The sequence below is a fragment of the Solanum lycopersicum genome, chromosome 2, assembly GCF_036512215.1.
Source record: "Solanum lycopersicum chromosome 2, SLM_r2.1".
Taxonomy (NCBI): domain Eukaryota; kingdom Viridiplantae; phylum Streptophyta; class Magnoliopsida; order Solanales; family Solanaceae; genus Solanum; species Solanum lycopersicum.
Genome location: NC_090801.1, coordinates 28,152,779 through 28,173,078, shown reverse-complemented (window position 1 = coordinate 28,173,078; position 20,300 = coordinate 28,152,779).

The following is a 20,300-nucleotide window of genomic DNA, read 5'->3' as shown; positions in this document are numbered from 1 at the left end:
ATATCCCTTGGACAATAAACGGTCGTTCGACCTTGGACAAGGCATTGCATCAGCCCTTGGACTGCACACATAGACGGATAATGTCGGGCATGACATGCCATCATCATCTTTGGAAAGCACACACAGTCAGACAACGTCGGACGTGGCATGCATCATGGCCCTTGGACATCACAAACGGTTAGAAAACGTCGGGTATGGCATGCCATTATCGCCCTTGGACTACAAACACAGTCGGGTAACATCAGGTGTGGCATGCCTGCGTAGCCCTTAGACGACACTCACGGTCGGACAATGTCGAGCCTCACACACCATCATAACCCTTTGAGAGCTGACACGGTTGAACGACGTTGAGCATGGCAAGTCATCATAGCCCTTGGATAGCACACACTATCGGTAGACATCAGACTTGGCATTCCATAATCTCCCTTGGACTACACGCATAGATGGACGATGTCGGTCCTGTCATTCCATCTTCACCAATGGAAAGCACACACGATCAGTGATGGCAGGCGTGGCATGCCATCATAAACCTAGGACTGCACACACTGTCAGACGACTTCGTGCTTGACATGCCATCATCACCCTTGTATTGCACAAACAGTAAGACGACGTAGGAATTATCATGACATCATAGCCAATTCAAAACACATGGTCAGACGACATCGAGCGTGGCTTGCCATTACGGCCCTTTGACAGAACGCACGGTTGGACAATGTCGGACGTGGCATGCAATCATCGCACTTGGAATCAACACACAGATGGACGATGTCGGGCGTGGCATGCCATCATCGCATTTGGAAAGAACACACAGTATGAGACGTTGGGTGTGGAATTCCATGATCGTCCTTGGAAAGCATACATGGTCGGACGACATCGGGCGTGACATGCCATCTTGGCCCTTGGATAGCACACACGGTCGGACAATTTTGTGCATTGAATTCCATCATAGCCCTCTGACTGCAAACACGAACGGATTATGTCGAGTGTGGAATGTCATAATTACTCTTGAAAAAAACATACGGTCAGACGAAATCACGCATGGTATTTTGTCATTTCCCTTTGACAAGACACATGATCAGACGATGTCAAGCGTGGCATGCCATTATAGCACTTTGATAGCACAAACAATTGGAGGACTTCGAGCGTGGCTGTTCATTATAGCCCTTGGACAGCACACATGGTCGAACAACGTCGGGCGTGGCATGCCATAATCGCCCTTGTACTTCACACACACAGACGACGTCGGGCGTGGCATGCCATCATAGCCCTTAGACCAAACACACAGTCACATCGGGCGTATCTTGATATCATTGCCCTTAGATATCACACACAGTTAGACGACATAAGGCGTGTCATGCTATAATAGTCCTTTGACAACATATACGGTTGGACGATGTCAGGCATGGAATTCCATCATGGACCTTGGAAAAATCACATTGTCAGACGACGTCGTGTGTGGCATGCTCGCGTAGCCAGTGGACATCACACACTGCTGGAGGATGTAGGGCGTGGCATGCCATCATATCGGTTGGATAGCACACATGGTCGTACGACATTGGTGCTTGCATGCTATCATCACTCTTGTACAACACAAACCAATGAACGATGTTAGTGGTGGCATTCCATCATCGCCCTCGGAGAGTACAAATAGTCGAACTATGTCAGGCGTGGCATGCCATCATTGGCTGTGGATAACACACACGATAAAACAAAGTCTGGCGAGGCATGCCTACATACTCCTTGGAAAATGCACACGGTTGGACAACGTTGAGCGTCACACGCCATCATAACCCTTGGACAGCACAGACGGTTTAAAGACGTTGGGCATGGCATGTCATCATAGTTCTTGGATAGCACAGATGGTTGGTCAATATCTGACGTGGAATGCAATAATATCCCTTGGACTTCACACATAGATGGACGATGTCGAGCCTGGCATTCCATCTTCGCCTTTGGAAAGCATACACGATCAGATGATGTCACGCATGGCATGCCATCTTCGCCCTTGGACTGCACACACTGTTACACAACATCGGGCGTGGAAAGCCAGAGTATCCCTTGGACAATACACATGGTAGGATGACGGCGAGCGTGGCATGCCATCATCACCCTTGGACTGCACAGACAGTCGGACTACGTCGAGAGTAGCATGCCATCATAGCTCTGCGAAGACACATATGGTTGGATAAAATAGAGTGTGGCTTGACATTATGGCCATTGGACCGAACGCACGGTTGGAGGATGTCGGACGTGTCATGCCATCATCTCCTTTGGGATGCACACACATATGGACGATGTCAGGCATGGCATGCCATCATCGCTCTTGGAAAGCACACACGATTTAACAAAGTCGAGCTTTGCATGCCCACGTAGCTTCTGAAAACCACACACGGTCGGGCAACCTCGGGCGTGGCATGCCATCATAGCCCTTGTATGACACATACGGTTGGAAGACGTTGGGCGTGGCATGTCATCATAGCTCTTGAATAGAACACATGATCGACCGACATCGAGCGTGGCATGCCATCATAGGTGTTGGATAGAACACACGGTTGAATGACGTTGGGCCTAGCATGCCATTATATTCCATAGATAGCACACACGGTTAATCGACATAGACGTAGCATACCACAATCGCCCATGGACTGCACACACAAATGGACGTAGTTGGGCTTGACATTTCATCATCACCTTTGGAATGCACACATGGTTTGACTATCTCGGGTGTGGCATGCCATCATCACCTTTGGATTACACACACGATAACACAATGTCAGGCGTGGAATGCCATAGTAGACCTTGGACAACACACATAATCAAATGATGTCGAGCGTGGCATGCCATCATCGCCCTTAAATTGCACATACAGTCGGACGACGTCGGGAGTAGTCTGCCATCATAGCCCTTGGAAAACACATATGTTTAGACAAAATAGAATGTGTCTTGCCATTAAGTCCCTTGGACCGAACGCACGGTTGGAGGATGTGGGACGTGGAATGCTATGATCGCCCTTGGAATGCACACACATCTGGACGATGTCGAGCGTGGCATGCCATCATCACCTTTCGAAAGCATACAGAGAATGAGACATTGGGCTTGGAATTCCATCATCGCCCTATAATTCTCTCATGGTCGAATGGTGTAGGGCATGGAATGATAGAGTAGCCCTTCGACAACATACACGGTCGAACTACATTAGACTTGGCGTGACATCATCACCCTTACAATGCACACACAGTCGGAAGACGTCGCGCGTAGCATCCCATAATAGACCTTCGAAAACACATATGGTCGGACGACATAGGGCGTGGTTGCCATTATGGCCCTTGGATAGCACACATGGTAGGAGAAAGTCAGGCGCCACATTCCATCATGTTCCTTAGACTGCATACACGGTCGGATGACGTCGACCGTGGAATGCCCTTGTAGCCGTTGGACAACACACACTGTCAAACGAAGTGGGGCGTGGCATGTCATCATCGTCATAGGACACCACACATGGTTGGATAACGTCGGGCGTGGCATGTCATTATTGCTCTTTTAAAGAACACACGATCGAATTAAGTTACGCTTGGCATGCCCATTTAGCCCTTGGATAGCACATACGTTCGGACGACATCAGGCATGGAATGCCATCATCTCCTTTGGTCTACACACAGTCCGACGATGTAGGGCGTAGTATGCCAACATAGAGCTTGGAAATCATATATAGTCAGACGAAAGAGGGACTGTCTTGCCATTATGGACCTTGGACCGCACGAATAGTCGAACAATGTTGTACATGGCATACCATCATCGCCTTTTGATTGCACACAAAAATGGACGATGTCGTTCGTGGCGTGCAAGCATCGCCCTTGGACATCACACACAGATAGACAATATCGGGCGTGGCATGTTATCATCGCCTTTAAAAATAAAACACGATATGACGATGTGGGTCATGGAATGGTATCATCGCCCTTGAACAGCACACATGGTCAAACGACATTCGGTGTGGCATGCCATCATCGCCTAAGGACTCCAAACATGGTCGGACGATGTCGAACGTGGCATGCCATCACAGACCTTAGACAACACATAGTTGAAGGACATAAAGCATGGCATGTCATCATAGCCCATGTATAGCACACACAATCAGTCGACCTCGGACGTGGCATGCCATTATCGCCCTTGGACTGCACACACGAATAAATGATGTCGGGCATGACATTTGATCATCTCCATAAGAAAGTACACATGGTCAGACAACATCTGGTGTGGCATGCCATCATCGCCTAGGGACATCATAGACAGTCGGACGATGTCGGGCGTGGCATGCCATTATAGCCCTTGGACATCACACAAGGTTGAATGACATTAAGCCTGGCATGTCATCATAGCCCTTGGATAGCACACACGATTAGACAACACCAAGCGTGGCATGCCATCGTCACCCTTGGACTGCACACACAAGCGAATGACGTCATCATTGTCTTTCTATTATGTCCCTTTGACCACACGCATGGTAGGACGGTGTAGCATGCTATAATCGCCCTTGAAGTCCACATACAGATGGACTTTGTTGGGCAAGGCATGCCATCATTGCCTTTAGAAAGCACACACGGTGTGACGATGTCGATCTTTGCATGTCATTATCGCCCTTTGACTGCACACACAACTGGATGATGTTGTGCGTAGCATGACATCATTGCCCTTGGAAAATATATATGGTCGAACGAGGGAGGGCGTCGATTGCCATTATGGCCCTTGGACCACACGCACGGTCAAACGATGTCGGACGTGACATGTCATCATTTCCTTTGGATAGGACACACACTCAGAAAACGTCAGGCATGGTATGCCATCATGGCCCTTTTGATAGGAGACACGGTCAAACGACGTCGGGCGTGACATGCCATCCTAACCCTTGAATGGCATACATGGTCAGATAAAGTCGGGCATGGAGTGCCATCATTTTTGTTGGACTGCACACACAGACGGACATGTAAGGCGTGGCATGAAATCATCACGTTTTGAAAGCACACACGGTCCGACGATGTTGAGCGTGGCATACAATCTAGGCCATTGGACATCACACACGATCGGATGGTCTCAGGAGTTTAATGTCATCAACTCCCTTGGACGGCACACGTGAACAAACTATGTCCGACGTGGCATGCCATCATCACCCTTGGACAACACGAACTATCGGATGAAATAGGGTTTGACAAGACATATGATCCGACGACGTCTGGTGTGGAATGCCATCATATTCCTTGGATAGCACACACGATTGGAAGACTTTAGGCGTGGAAGGAAATCATAGCCCTTAGAAAGCACACACGGTTGGATGAAATCGGGCGTGGCATGACATTATATCCCTTGGAAAGCACACACGGTCAAACGATGTGGGGCATGGAATGCATTCATAGCCCTCGTACACCACACACGGTCGGACGAGGTCTTGCATGACATATCATCATTGTCATTGGACAACACACACGATTGAATGATGTCATATGAAATTATCGCCCTTGTACTAAACACACGAATAAACAATATCCGGCATGACATGTCATCATCTTAGCCATTGGACAACACATAATGTCAGACGACGTCAGTAGTGGAATGCCATCATCGTTCTTATACTACACACACAAATGAACGATGTCGGGCCTGGCATTCCATTATCACCATTGGACAGTTGACATGGTCGGACAACGTCAGGTGTGGCATTGCATCATTGTCTTTTGGCAGCACACACGGTTAAACGAAGTAGGGCGTGGCATGCCTGTGTAGCCCTTGGACAACGCACACGGTCAGACGACATCGGGTGTGGCATGCCATCATAGCCTTTGGACAGCACACACCGTTGAATGACGTTTAGCATGGCATGTCATCATAGCCCTTCTATTGCACACAGAATCGGTCGACCTCGGGCATGGCATGCCATCATCGCCTTTTGAAAGCACGCACGATCAAAAGATGTTGGTAGTTTCATCCCATCATCACCCTTAGACTGCACACAGTCGGACAACATCAGGTGTAGAATGCCAGAGTATCCATTGGACAGCACACACGGTCGGACGACATCGCACGTCTCATGCCATCATTGCCCTTGGATTGCACACACAGTCGGACAACGTCGAGTGTAGCATGCCATAATACCCCATGGAAAATGCACATCGTCAAACAACATAAATTGTGGCTTGCGATTATGGACCTTCGACAGCATAAATGATCAAACAACATCAGACGTGGTATGCCATCACTGCCCCTTGACTGCACACACAGATGGACGTTGTCAGGCATGGCATGCCATCAACTCTTTTGGAGAACACACGGTAAGACGACTTTAGGCATGCCATGCCATCATCGCCCTTATACTGCACACAGATGGACAATTTTGGGCCTGGCATTCCATCATCGCGTTTAGAAAGCACACACAATTAAAAAACTTCGAGCATGGCATGCCATCATTGCCCTTGGACTTAACACACGGTAGCACGACGTCGGGTGTGGAATGACAGAGTAGCCCTTGGACAACACACACGGTCAGATGACATAAGGCGTGGCATGCCATCTTTGCACTTGGACTGCACAGACAATTGGATGAGGTTGGGCGTAGCATGCTCTCATAGCCCTTTGAAAGAAATACATGGTTGAATGACGGAGGGCGTGGCAGGCCATAATGGCCCTTGGATCACACACACAGCAAGACGATGTCAGACGTGGCATGTCATCATTGCCTTTGGATAGGACAGAATATGAGACAACGTCAGGCATGGCATGCCATCCTTACCCTTGAATCGCACACGGTCAGATGACGTCGGGCATGGAGTGACATTATCTCTCTTAAACTTCACACACAAACGGACATGTAAGGCATGGCATGAAATCATTGCCTTTGGGAAGCACACACGATCGGAGGATGTTGAGCGTGGCATACAATCTAGGCCCCTTGAAAACACCCACGGTCGGATGATCTAACACATTGAATGTCATCATCGCCCTTGGATGGCACACATGAACGGTCTATGTCCAACGTGGAATGCAATCATAGCACTTTGACAAGACACATTATTGGATGTCGTCTTGTGTGGCATGACATCATATCCCTTGGACAAGACACACGATGGGAAGACTTCGGGCGTGGAAAGTCATCATAGCCTTAGACAACACAAAGAGTTGTATGAAATTGTGCGTGGCATGATATTATATCCCTTGGAGAGCACACAGTCAAATGACGTGGGGCGTGGCATGCAATCATAGACCTTGGACAGCACATACGGTCGGACGATGTCTGCTGTGGCATATTATCATAGTCATTGGACAACACACACGATCGAACGATGTCGGTCCTGGCATGCCATCATCGCCCTTGTATTGCACACACGAATGAACAATGTTGGGCATGGCATGTCAACATCGCCCTTAGAAAGCAAACATGGTCAGACTACGTCGGGCATGAAATGCCATCGTCGCTCTTGGACAACACACTAGGTCAAACATAGTAAAGATGTGGCATGCCTGCGTAGCCCCTGGACCACACATAGTCAAATGACGTAGGGCGTGGCATGCCATCATGGCCCTTCGATAGGACACATGGTCGGGCAACATCGGGCGTGGGATAACATCCTAGCCTTTGGATAGCACACATGTTGGGATAATGTCGGAAATGACATTTCATCATCGCCTTATGAGTGCATACACATACGGACGATGTGGGGTGTGTCATGCCATCATCGCCTTAGGAAATCACACACGATCAACAATGTCAGGCGTGCAATTCCTTCATGTCTCTTTGAAATCACAGACCGTTTGACGACGTCAGGCTATGAATGCCACAATCGCCCTTGGACTACACGAATTGACTATGTCGGGCTTGCAATGCCATTATTGCCCTTGGAAAACACATACGGATGATGTCGGGTGTGTCATGCCATCATCGCCGTAGGAAATCACACACGATCAACGACGTCAGGCGTGCAATTCCTTCATGACTCTTGGAAATCACACACCATTTGACGATGTCGGGCGATGAATGCCATAATCGCCCTTGGACTACACAAACGCACTATGTCGGGCTTGGAATGCCATTATTGCCCTTGGACAACACATACGGTCGTATGAAATCGGGCGTGGCATTTAATCATTTCCCTTTGATTACCTACCACGCTCGATGTTCTTCAATCGTGTGAGCTGTCCAAGGGCTATGATGGCATGCCACACCCAAAGTCGTCCGACCATGTGTCTTGTCAAAGTCAATGATGAAATGCCACGGCCAATTTTTGTCCAACCGTATGTGTAGTCCAAAAGCGAGGATGACATGCCACACCCGACATAATCCGTTGTTTGTCCAGTCCTAGAGGGATTATGGCATTCAATGCATGACATCGTTTGGTTGTGTGTACTGTCCAAGGGCCATGATGTCATGCCACGCCTGAAGTCATTCAAAAGTTTATGCTTTCAAAGGGCTGTGATATTAGGCCACGCCCGACGCCGTCCGACTGTCTGTGTTGTCCAAGAGCTATGTTGATATGCCATGCCCGATGTTGTCTTACCATGTGTACAGTCCAAGTGGAATAATAGAATGCTACGGCTGATATTATTAATTTGTGTGTGTAATACAAAAGTGATGATGGCATTGCCACAACCGATGTCGTCCGACATTATGTGTTGTCCAATTTCTATGATCACGCCCGAAATCATCTGATCGTGTGTGTTGTCCAAAGTCTATGAGGGCATTCCACGACCTACGTCTTCCTATAGTGTGTTTTATCCAATGGATACGCGGGCATGCCACATCTGAGTTCGATCGATCTTGTGTGCTGTCCAAGGGATATGATTGCATGCCACACCTGAGGTTGTACGATCTTTTGTGCTGTCCAAGGGCTATGATGGCATGCCACGCCCGATGTCCAACAATGTGTGAATTCCAAAGTCCATTATATCAATTTGCGCCCGATGTCGTCCGGTCGTGTGTGTTGTCCGAGGGCTATGATGGCACACCACGTGCAACATCGTCCATGTGTGTGTAGTACAACGGAAATGATGGCAAGACATGCCCGACGTCGTCCGACTGTGTCTGCTCTCATAGGGTTAGTATGACCTACCACAACCAAAGTCGTCCAATTGTGTGATTTGTCCAAGGGCTATGATAGCATGCCATGCCTGATGTGCTCTGACGTTGTGTCTTTTCAATGGGAAATTATTGAATGCCATGCCTCATTTCATCAATCATATGTGTTGTCCAAGGGCGATGATTGCATGCCACACCGAATATTGCTCGTTCGTGTGTGAAGTTCAAGGGTAATGATAGAATTCAACGCCCAACAATGTATCACCATGTATGTTGTCCAAGGGCCATGATTACATGCCATGTTATACATCATCAGAATGTGTGTGCTATCCAACAGCTTCGCAGGCGTGCCTCGCTCAACGTCATCCGATCGTGTGTCCTGTCAAAGAGCAATTATGGCATGCCATGCCCAATGTCATCCGACCATGTGTTTAGTCCATGGAATATGATGGCATGTCATGCCTGACATCGTCCATCAATGTGTGCAGTCCAAGGGCGATAATGGAATGTCATACCGGACATCGATTGACTATATGTGTCATCCCTGAAATATGATGACATGTCATGTCCAACGTCGTATCACCATATGTGCTATCGAAAGGCTATGACGTAAGACGTGCCCGACATCGTCCGACCTTGTGTACTGTCCCAGGCAACTCAGGCATGCCACGCTCGACGTTGCCTATTTGTGCGTGTAGTCTAAGCGCGATAATGGCATGCCACACCTGACATTGTTTGACTGTGTATGATGTCCAAGTATCATGATGTCATGCCACGTCCAAAGTCAACCTAATCTGTGTGCGTTTCCAAAGGAGATGATGGCATGCTACACTCGACATCATCTATCTATGTGTGTAGTCCAAGGGTGATGATAGCATACCACGTCCGAGGTCGATCAACTGTGTGTGCTGTCGAAGGGCTATGATGGCATGCCACACACAATGTCGTTAGATCGTGTGTCCTATCCAAGGGCCATGATGGCATGCCACGCCTAACGTCATCCGACCATGTGTGCTGTCCAAGGGCTATGATGGCAGGCCACGCCCTACGTCGTCCGATCGTATGTGTTGTCTTAGCGCTATGATTGCATGCCACGCCGTGACGTTGTCCGGTCCTTTATACTATCCAAGTGCCATAATTGCAGTCCAAGCCAAACCTCATCCGATCATGTATGTTTTCCATAGGGGATGATGGCATGGCATGCTTGACATCGTCCGTCTGTGTATACTGTCCAAGGGCAATGATGGCATGCAATACCCGATATCGTGTGTGTTCTTCAAGAGCTATGATTACATGCCATGCCCAAGGTATTCCATCTCTCTGTGTTATTCAAGATCTATGCTAGCATTCCACGCCCGACGTAGTTCGACCGTGTGTGGTTTCCAAGGGCTACGTCGGCATGCCAAGCTTGACTACGTTTGACTATGTGTTCTTTCCATGAGCGATGATGGCATTTCACGCCCGACGTAGTTTGATCGTGTGCGGTGTCCAAGGGCGATAATAACATGCCACACATCGTTTAATTGTTTTTTTGTCCAATGGCTACGCGGGCATTCCATGCTCGACATGGTTTGATCGTGTGTACGGTCCAAGGGCCATGATGTCATGCAATGCCCGATATCGTCCTACCGTGTGTGTTGTCCAAGGGCTATATTTGTAGGACACGACCAATGTCATCCTATCATGTGTGTTGTCCTAGATATATAATGGCATGCCACGCTCGACCTTGTCCGATTGTTTGCACTGTCAAAGTGCCATCATGGCATGCCAAACCCGACCACGTCCGACCGTGTGTTTTTACCTTAGGGGATGATGGCATGCAGCGCGTGACATCGTCCGTCTATGTGTGCAGTCCAAGGGAAGTGATGGAATGCCACGCCCGACGTCAATAGATCGTGTGTGGTTTTCAAGAGCTATGATTACATGCCACAACAATTGTCTTCAAATCGTCTGTGTTATCCAAGTCCTATGATGTCATGCCACGACCGACATTATCAGACGGTGTGTGGTTTCCAAGGGCTACGTGGGCATGCCAAACTTGACTTTGTTCGACTATGTGTGGTTTCCAAGGGCTACATGGGCATGTCATGCTTGACTTCATTCGACCGTGTGTGCTTTCAAAGAGCGATGATAGAGTACTACGCCTGACGTAGTCTTACAATATGTGCTATCTAAGGGCTATGATGTCATATGATTCTCGACGTCATCTGACCGTGCGTGCTGTCCAAGGGCCATAATAGGAATTCATGCCCTATGTTGTCCGACCTTGTTTGTTTTCCAACTACTGTGATTGCATGCTATGCCTGACGTCATCCGACTATGTGTGCAGTCTAAAGGAGATGATGGCATGTCACGCCTCACAACCTCCAATCGTGTAAGCTGTCCAAGGGCTACTCTGGCATTCGATGCTTGACATTGTCCGACCATGTGCACAGTCCAAGGGCGATGATGGAATGACACTCCGACATCGTCATACCATGAGTTCCTTCTAAAGTCAATGATGGCTTGCCATGCCTGATATCATCAATCCCTGTGTACTGTCTAAGGGAGATAATGGCATGCCACGTCCGACATCGTACAACCATACGTGTCGTCCAAGGGCCATAATGGCAAGCCATGCCCTTTGTCATCCGACCATATGTGTTTTCCAAGGGCTATGATGGCATGCTACACTCGACATCGTTCGACTGTGTGTGCTGTCCAAGTGCGATGATTGCATGCCACGACCAACGTTGTCTGATTGTGTATGCTGTCGAATGGCTACTCCAGCATTACATGATCGACGTCGTTTGACCGTGTGTGAATTCCAAAGGCGATGAGGGCATACCATGACCGATGTCGTCTGACTGTGTGTGCTTTCCAAAGGCTTTGGTGGAATGCCAGGCCCAACATCGTTTATTTGTGTGTGCAGTCGAAGGGTAATGATGGCATGCCACGCCTGATGTCATCTTATTGTGTGTGATTTCCAAAGGCTATGATGCCATGCCACGCCCGACATCGTCAATCTGCGTGTGTAGTCAAAGGGAGATGAAGGCAGGCCACGTCCGACCGTGCTTGCTGTCCAAGGGCCATAATTGCAAGCCACGCCCTATGTCGTCTAAGCATGTGCACTTTCCAAGGGCTATGATGGCATGCTACGTTGCACGTCGTCCGACTGTGTGTGTAGTCCTCGGGCGGTGGTGTCATGCAACGCCTGACTACGTCCGACCGTGTGTGTTTTCAATGGTGTGTGTTGTCCAAGGGCTATGATGGCATGCCACTCCTGAATATGTCCAACCGTGTGTTGTCAAGGTCTATGAAGGCATGCCACGACTAACTTTGTTCGACTTTGTGTTCTATGAAGAGGAGATGATGCTATGCCACGCCCGGCTTTGTCTGACCATATGTACTGTCCAAGAGCAAAGATGGAATGCCACGCGCGACATCAATCATTCTTGTATGTAGTACAAGAATTATGATGGCAGGCCATGTATAATGTCGGCCAACAATATATATTTTCCAATTGCTGTGATGACATGCCACGCGCGATGTTGTTCATCCGTGTATGTTGTCCAATGGATACTCTGGAATTCCACGCCCAACATCGTCCGACCATGTGTGAATGCAATGGCGATGATGGCATGCCACACACGACATCGTTATGCAGTATGTGGTTTCTAAAGGCGATGATGGAATACAATGCCCGACATATTCATTTTGTGTGTGGAGTCCAAAGGTGATAATGGCATGCCACGTCCGACATTGTCCGACCATGCATGCGGTCCAAGGCTCATAATGGAAAGACACGTCCTCTATCGTCCGACCAGATGTGTTTTCCAAGGTCTATGATGGCATGATACGCCCAACGTCGTCTGACTGCGTGTGCAGACCAATGGCGATGATGGCATGTCACACCCGACATCGTCTAACTGTATGTGCTTTTCAAGGTCTACATTGGCATTCAACGCCAGACGTCATCGAAACGTGTGTGCAGTCCAAGGGCAATGGTATACCACGCCCAACATCATGCAAGGCATGCCATCATGCCTCTTGGACAGCAGACACAGTGGGACGATGTCAGGTGTTTAATGCCATCATCACCCTTGGAATTTATAAACAAACAGACAATGTCGGGGTTTGCATTTCATCATTGCCCTTGGACAACACATACTGTAAAAAAATAGGGCGTGGCTTTCCATGATTGTCCTTTGACAAATACAAGGTCGGACGACATCAGGCATGACATGCAATCATAGCCCTTAGATAGCAGACACGATGGATGACTTTGGATGTGGCTAGACATCATAGATCTTAAATAGCACACATAGTCGGACAATTTCGGGCATGGCATTGCACTATCTCCCTTGTACTGCACACACACATAAACGACATCGCGCGTGGAGTGCAATCATAGCCCATGGACAACACACATGGTTGGACAACATCGGGCGTAGCATGATATCAATGTCCTTGGAATTCACACAAAGTCGGACAACGTCAGGCGTGGCATGCAATCATAACCCTAGGAAAAGATACACGGTCGAAAAACGTCGGGTGTGACATGCAATCATGGCCCTTAGACAGCACACTCAGTCGGACGACGTCGGTTGTGGCGTGCCCGCGTAGCCATTGGATAGCACACACTGTAGGATGATGTCGGGTGTGGCATGCTAACATAACACTTAGACAACACACATGGTCAAACGACGTCAGGCGTTGCTTGTAATAATAGCCATTAGACACCACATAATGTCAGAAGACATAAGTCGTGGGAATTCCATCCAAGGAATTGTACAACACACGAATGAACAATGTCGGGCGTGGCATTCAATTATCTCTTTTGGATAGTACACATGGTCGGACAAACGTCGGGCATGGTATACCATCATCTCACTTGGAGAGAACACACGATCAAATAAAGTGGGGAGTGTCATGCCCGCAAAGCCCTCTGACAGCACACAGAGTTAGGCGACGTCGTACGTGCCATTCCATAATAGCCCTTGGACAGCACACGCGGTTGAACGATATTGGGCGTGGCATGTCATCATAACCCAGGGAAAGCACTCACGGTTAGTCAATGTCTGAAGTGTCATGTTATCATCGCCCTTTGACTGCACACACAAACTGACGACACCAGGCATGGCATTCCATCATAGTATTTGGACAGCACACATAGTCAAACGACGTCTGTGATGGCATGTATTAATTTTTGTTGGACAAAACACATGGTCGAACGATGTTTGGCATGGCATGTCATCATAGCTATTGGACAACAAACACGGTCAGACGACAACGCTTTTGTCATGCAACTATCACCCTTGTAACACACGTACAAATGAAAAATGTAGGGCGTGGCATGCCTTCATCACCCTTGAACAACTCACATAGTCGGACTACGTCGTCCATGGAATGACATCATAGCTCTTGGAATGAACACACGCTCAAATAGTGTAAGGATGCGGCATGCCCGTTTAGTCCTTAGAAAGTGCACACAGTTATAGGACGTCGGGCATGGCATTCCATCATGTCCCTTGGACATGACACACAATCAGACGACGTCGGGCGTGGAATACCATCCAAGCCCTTGAATAGCACACACGATCGGACGACGTCAGGCATTGCATGCCATCATTGCTCTTGGACTGCACACACACACGCGCAATGTCTGGTGTAGCATGACATCATTGCCTTTGGAAAGCACAAACGGTCATACAACGTCGGGCGTGGCATGCCATCATGGCCCTTAGAAAGCACACATGGTCAGACGATGTAAAGCGTTGAATACTATCATTTCCCTTGGACTGCACATAAAAACGATATATTTAGGGTGTGGCATTGAGTCATCGTCCTTGGGCAACATATACTATCATAAAAATAGGGCGTGACATATTTTTATAGCCATTTTGAAAGACACACGATCGGACAATATTGCCCGTGGCATGCCATCATAGCCCTTGGACAGCACACACTCTTGGATAAGTTCGGGCGTGACAGGTCATCATAATCCTTCAACAACACACATGATCGGAAAACGTCAGGCGTGGCATGACATCATATCCCTTGAAATGCACACACGATCGGATAAATTCAGACATGGAATGCCATCATGGCCCTAGAAAAGCACAGACAGTCGGACTATCTCGAGCGTTCAATGCCATTATCACCCTTTGATTGCACACACAGATGGACTATGTCGTGTATGGAATGCCATTTTCACCGTGGACAACACATACGGTCTGAGGAAATCGGTCATGCTATTCCATCATTGCGCTTAAACAAGACACATGGTCGGATAATGTCTTGCGTGATATGCCATCATAGCCCTTGGAGAGCACACATAGTTAGACGACTTTAGGCGTGGCATGCCATCATAACCCTTTGATAGCACACACGGTCGGACGATGACGGGCGTAGCATGGTATCATCGCCCTTGTACTACACACACACATGGATGATGTCGGGTGTGGCATGCCAACAGAGCTCTTTGAAAATACACACGGTTAGACTACATCGGGCGTAGCTTTATATCTTGGCCCTTGGACATCACACAGTTAGACTACGTCGGGCTGTGCATGCTATCATAGTCTTTGGACAGCACCCACAATCGGACGAAGTTAGGCGTGGCATGCCATAATGATCATTAGATAACACACTATCGGACAATGTCATGTATGGCATGCCATCATAGCTCTTGGACAACACATACGGTCGAATCACATCGGACGTGGCATTCTAATCATAGCCATTGGACAACAAACAATGTCGGATGATGTCAGTCAAGGAATGACATCATTAATCTTGTATAGCACACATGAATAAACGATGTCGGGCATTGCATGCCATCATCTCTCTTGGAATGCACACACGTAAGGACTATGTCGGCGTGGCATAAATAATCTCCCTTTGACAGCATATACGGTCAAATGACATTGGGTGTGGTATATCATCATTGCCCTTGGACAGTATACATGGTCATACAACGTTGGGCTTTGCATGCCATCATAGACCTTGGACAGCACACATATTTGGTCAAAGCTGGGCGTGGCAGGTCAATATAACCCTTGGACATCAAACATGGCCGGACAATGTTGGGCGTGGTAATGCCATGACTACTCTTGCCTATGTCACACCCAGCTTCTGGAACCTGAATACGACCAGCTTCGTTAACCTCTCAGTGTTCACATACAAGCCTCTTCTTAGCTTTCATAACAATCATATAGTTAATTTTATGGAAAATTCAAAACTTTTGTTAAAACATAATGAAGTATACATAGACTTCATATAATTTCTTCATAAGAATGATATTATAATAAGCTTAAACTAAAGTAACCATCTATTTAAGATTGAACAATCAAAAAAGAGAATCATAATATTAAAAAAAGTTTACCAAATGAACTAATTAGAAAATCTTAGAACAACTGTTTAAAAGGAAAGCTAGGAAAAATATCCACTAGCTATCTGTAATGTACTAAAACTAGAAAAACAAACGTACCATCCTCAAATTCAAGAGGACCTACTAAAGTGTTGACATCACTACTAAAAACTGCTTCATCGAATCTTCAATCTTCTACAGAACGTGCATCTGTAAAAATAATAACAAAATATGAGGTTAGTATATACTTGTACTAAGTATGGGTGTAGACATATAACACATAAGAACTATGCATGATCAAGGAAAGATGTTCCTAAAGCAACATGCCTTTTGTACAAAATTAAGTCACTTTACTTTATTAAATCGTTACTTATTATTTATGTTATGAATATGACATGTTCTTATGCAAATAAGGCATAAAACTAATTCCCTATATGAACATAAAACATCAGAATCATGAACATAATTTTAGAACAACTCGATCAAAAATTATATTTTTACTCCTCTTAAACCCGTGAGCCCTTTCCCCATGCCTTAGTTTATTTTTGAGTCTTTTTCTTCTTGTTGTTGTTTAATTAAAATATCTCTTTTGTCTTACGATTTACTTACAAATGCAATGATTTATTGTAGTCCTATACCTACAAAAGAATCAAGGTCCGACGATGTCGGGTTTTGCATGCAGTCATGTCCCTTGGAAAGCACACACGGTGAAACGACATCGGGCGTGGCATGCCCGCGTAGCGATTGGATAATACACACTGTCAGATGACGTCGAGAGTGGCATGCCATCATTGAACTTCAATAGCATACACGGTCACACCATGTCGGGCTTGGCATGTCATCAAAACGATTGGACAACAGACACGGCCGAACGACGTCGGTCATGAAATACCATTATTGCCCTTGTAGTGCTCACACAAATGAAGAATGTCCTGCGTGGCATGCCATCATCGCCATTGGACAACACACACGGATGAACTAGGTCGTGCATGGGATGACATCATACCCATTGAACAGCACACACGATCGTACGACATCGGGTGTGACATGTCATCATAACCATGGCACAATACACTATGTCAGACGACATCGATCGTGGCATGACATCATCGCTCTTGTAGTACACACACGAATGAACGACATCGGGCATGGTATGCCATCATCGCCTTTGGACAGCACACACGGTAAAATGAAGCCGGATGTAGAATGCACTCGTAGCCCTAGGACTACACACATGGTTGAACGATATTTGGCGTGGAATGTCATCGTAGCCCTTGGACAGTACACATGGTCAGTTGGACAACGTCGGGTGTGGCATGCCATTCTATCCCTTAGATTTCACACATAGACGGATGATGTTGGGCTTTGTATGCCATCATGGCCCTTGGAAAGCACACACGATCGAAGGACGTCGGGCGTGGAATACAATCATAGCCTTTGTAGAACACACAGAGACAGACATAGTAGGGCGTGGTGTCCTATCTTTGCCCTTGAACTACCCATTGAGACGGATGACGTCAAGTGTGGCATGTTATCATCACCTTTTGAAGGCACACAGGGTTGAACGGCGTCGGGCTTTGCATGCCATTATCACTCTTGTAATGCACATAAGAATCAACGATCTGGCATGGATTTCCATCATCGCTCATCGATAGTACACATGGTCGTACAAATTCGGGCATGGCATGCCATCATTACCCTTGGAGAGCGCACAAGGTCGAATGAAGTCGGGCGTGGCATGCCTGCGTAGCCCTTCGACAGCACACACGATAAGATGATGTCGTGTGTGGAATGTAATCATAGACCTTAGACAACAATCATGGTTGAACGACGTTGGGCGTAGCATGTCATTATATCCATTGGACGTGGCATCCAATCATAGCCCCTTGACATCACACATGGTTAGACGACGTCGCGTGTGGCATACCATGATCTCCCTTGGACTGCACACACGGTCGGGCAACGTTGGGCGCGGCATGCCTTAGTAACCCTTGGACCACATACACGGTCGGAGGATGTCAGCCGTGGCTTACATCATAGCCCTTGGACAACTCACACGATCGAACGACGTCGGGCATGGCATGTCATCGTATCCGTAGGAAAACACACACGGTCGAATGAAGTAGGGTACGACTTTCCATCATCGCCCTTGGAATGCACACACGGACGTGCAATGTCTGGAGTGGCATGTTTTAATGGTCCTTGGACCTAGGAAAGTACACAAGATCAAATGACATCGGGGGTTGCGCGCCATCATATCCCTTGGACAGCACACACGATTGGACGACATTGGGTGAGGCCTTCCATCATATCCCTTGTATAGCATACACGATGGGATGATGTCGGGAGTGGCATGCCATAATTACCCTTTTACCGCACAGACGAACGGACGAAATTTGTTGTGGCATTCCATTATCTTCCTTGGACAGCACACAGGTTGGATGATGTCACGCGTTGCATGCCCGCGTAGTCCTTGGAAAGCACACATAGTCCGAATTTAGTGGGCGTGACATGTCATCAAAGTCCTTGGATAGCACAACCTGTTGGACGAAATCAAGCGTGGTATGCCATCATCGACTTTTGATAGGATACACAATTGGACAACGTCAGGTGTGGATGCTTTTCTAGACCTTAGATTGAAGACACTAACAGTCGATGTTGGGCGTGGCATGCCAACATTGCCATTGGGAAACAAACACGGCTGGATGTTGTCGAGCGTGCCATGCCATCATGGTCTTTTGAAAGCACACACAGTTCGATGATGTCGGGCGCGTCATTCCATGATAGCCCTGAGACAACAAACATGGTCGGATGACGTAGGCCTTTCCATGCCATCATCGTTCTTGTACTGCACACACCAAAGAATGATGTTTGGCATTTTATTTCATCATCACGCGTTGACAGGACACATGGTCAGGCAACGTCTAGCGTAGCATGCCATCATCACACTTGGATAGCACAAACAGTCGAACAAAGTTGGCCGTCGCATGCCAACATAGACGTTTGAGAGCACACGCGGTCGCACTATGTCATGCTTGGCATGCCATCATAGCCCTTGGACAGCACTCAGAGTTGATCGATGTTGAGCGTTGCATGTCATCATAGCCTTTGACAACACACATAGTCGGTCGACCTCAGACGTGGCATGCCATCATCCCTTTTTGAAAGCACCCACTGACGGACGATGTAAGCGTGGCATGCCCTCATCACCTTTTGAAAACACACACAGTGTGACGACGTTTGGCGTGGCATGCCATCATGGCCATTGGAAATCACACACAGTGAGACGATGTCTGGTTTGGCATGCCATTACCGCCCTTAGACTGCACACACGGTTGGACGATGTTAGGCGTGGCATGCCATCAGAGTACTGAACTGCACACACGATCGGACGACGTTGGGCATGGTATTCCATCATGGAAATTGGACAGTACAAAGGATCAGACGATGTTGGGCATGGCATGTCATCATATAAAGCGGACAACACACGGTCGTACGATGTCGGGCGTGGTGTGCCATCATAGCCATTGTAAAGCAAACATGATTGAACGACGTCAAGTGTGACATGTTATCATACCGTTTGAACAACAGATGGATGACGTTGGGCGTTGAATGTCATCATCGCTCTTTTACCACACTAATGAACAGAAGCAGTTTGGCATAGTATTCCATTATTGCCTTTGGACAACACAAAGGACGGACGAAGTCAAGCGTTACATGTCAGCATAGCCCTTGAAAAGAACACACGGTCAAACGACGGCGGGAGTGACATGCCATCAAAGTCCGTGGACAACATATACGGTCGTTCGACATTGGGCATGGCATGCCATCATGGCTCTTGGACAGGATACACAATCGGATAATGTCGGGTGTGGCATGCCTTTCTAG